Here is a 2,705-nt window from a genome sequence, read left to right as displayed (position 1 = left end):
ATTTAACTTGTTGCGGATGGATGGACGGGAAGGAGAGAAAAAGCGCTTGCTTCAGGAAACGGGTTTCAGCTCTGGGACATGTGCTGTGCCAGATGAGAAGGTAAATATGTAAAACAACATTTGTTCAGGTTGCATCCCTTAGATGTTTGTCTAATCGGTTGATGTACTAATTGCAGAAGGATAGAGTTGAAGAGGTCTCTCTGTTTGATGGGAAATTTGAAGATGAATCTCATTTTGATGATGACGAGCCTTTCATAGACGAAGGTCCTGCACCTGAGATTATCCAGCCTACAGAAGGAGGCCGTGGACCGAGTACACAACTTTGCGTTGAAATGGATGCATGCCCGGAGATCATCAGGGGCGTCCGGGTAGTCTCAAGACCACCCAGCCCTGATGCACATGTGGATGGTACTGATGACGAGCCTTTCATAGACGAAGGTCCTGCACCTGAGATTATCCAGCCTACAGAAGGAGGCCGTGGACCGAGTACACAACTTTGCGTTGAAGTGGATGCACGCCCGGAGATCATCAGGGGCGTCCCGGTAGTCTCAGGACCACCCAGCCCTGATGCAAAATGTTGAGCTACTTTATGATTCGTACTCTAATGTTCTGGTGTTGTAGTATGTACTATCTTTGTTATGATTTGTACGCCTTTGGCGCTAGAACTACAATTAAGCATTCAGTGGATGATCGCGTTGCAAAATTTGACACCCACACAATCAGTTCATCGTATGAGTAGTAGCACAATTACTTCTACAACGAGTCCTGCCAGCGCACTAATTGGTAGCATGAAACACTTTCAGGTACTCCCCTCTTATTCATATTAATTGACTCAATTTTGTCTAGATATGGATGTATCTAGATGCATTTGTTAACTAGACTAACAAACTTGAGTCAGTTAATATGAATCGGTGTAAACCGCTCAAGTCCTCGAGCAGCTAGTTTATTGACTCTGGACTCCAAGCCTCTTGCGGCAAGCCATCGACGAAGCTTTGACCAGATCTTGGCCCGCAATTTTTTTTGCGAATAGCAAAGCTTTGACCAGTTCCTCTCGGGATACATCACGCCGGTGAGCTTGCACGGTTGCCATTAGCACTTGCCGGCGGAACTTCCTCTGCAGCGCCCTCAAGCCGCTGCAGTGAGACAGCACGCAGTGCCTCGAGGTGGACGGAACTCGGGATCTCAGGGCGGGGGGGGGGGGGGTCCGCCTCGTCCTGGAACGATGTCCAGCGGGTTAACAAGGACATGCATGGCGGCCAGGGGATTTGGTTTTTTTGTTTAAGCGTGGGATTTGGGGTTTTTTCGGATAGGGGAGGAGGAACCGAGGAAGGGGAAGGAACAGCCCGCTTGCTTGGCGCGTGGCGGTGTGCTTGAATTTCAAATTTTTGTGAAATGTTTCATTTCACTGATACAATTCGGGGGTTTTCTTGACGCACCAATGCGTCCCGCCGGGCAGCTTCAAGTGAATTTGGGGTGCCACACTATGGGCCCCAGATTCAGTGAGACATGTAATGACTAGTCACATCAGTAAGTTCACTGTGTAATAAAATATGTTACCCATGCCCTTTATGTAGCCCCCTTCTCTCCTGATCGAGTGCCGATAGCCGACGGATGCAAGCCGCTAGCTCGATCCCCTCCTTTCGCCTCCACCGTCCAGGCATCCAGCTTGGAGGGGCAAGCTGCATCTAGACCAAGGGGATTAGGTAGTACTAGTAATGTTTTTTCCTTTCTCGAGATCGGTTCTTTTTTCCTCACCTCGATATCTTGCGCATCTATTTCCTATTCTGGGCGAAGGGGTGTCTTTCTGGTCACCCTCGTGCTGGGAGTGATTGATGGGGGTGGGGGCTACCTTTGCTTGGATTGGGGTGTTCTTCCTTTATTTGTCGACATTTGCAACCTTTGTAGTTTCTGATGATCCTCACTGTATCTTTTGTCAGCTTGTACAGGAAAGGAAAGACCTCAGTGGTGGTGGGGGGCAATGGAGTGTAAGGCCACCACGCATGTGGGAAGTTGGCTGAGCCTGAGCTGCGTCCCCAGCCCCGCAAAGCAGGTACTCCGTTTGCTTATCCACTCTGTCTTTCTGCATCCTCAATCTATTCCTGTTCTGGAAGATGCTTAAAGTAGCACATGTCTTCAGTTGTTTGTGTGTAAAGCCTCTGTGACCCCATGCTCTATATTCTCTGTATCAGGTTGGTACCTCCAGGTTCCGTGCTGAGGCTATGGGGAACGAGAATAGCGCCCCACCTGCTGCAGGAGCATGGCCCGATCTGCATCACAAGAAGCGAAATGCCACTGCCGAGCTGGGCAGGGACCGCCCAGGGGTATTTTTTTTAACCAACTTACCATGATGTAGTCTGAATCTGATACTCCCTCAGATTCAAATTAATTGACTCAACTATCTGTAGATACGGATGTATCTAGATGTGTTTTAGCTCTAGATACTACTACCTCCATCCCAAAGCTTAGGGCTTATATTATTTTTAGAAATTCAAACTATACCATGTTTGACTAAGCTTTTACCAAAAATAATTAACATGCAAAATACAAAATTAATATCATAAAATAGGCTGTGAAATATATTTTCCTACGGTATCTACACAATATTATATTTGTTGATAGAATGTTCTAAAATTTTGGTCAAACTTTACTTGTTTTGACTTTGGGATGGAGGTATCTAGACAAAGCTGAGTCAACTAGTTTTTTTG

Source organism: Lolium perenne, chromosome 1, assembly GCF_019359855.2.
Source record: "Lolium perenne isolate Kyuss_39 chromosome 1, Kyuss_2.0, whole genome shotgun sequence".
NCBI classification, from domain to species: domain Eukaryota; kingdom Viridiplantae; phylum Streptophyta; class Magnoliopsida; order Poales; family Poaceae; genus Lolium; species Lolium perenne.
Note: the sequence above shows the minus strand (reverse complement) of the source record.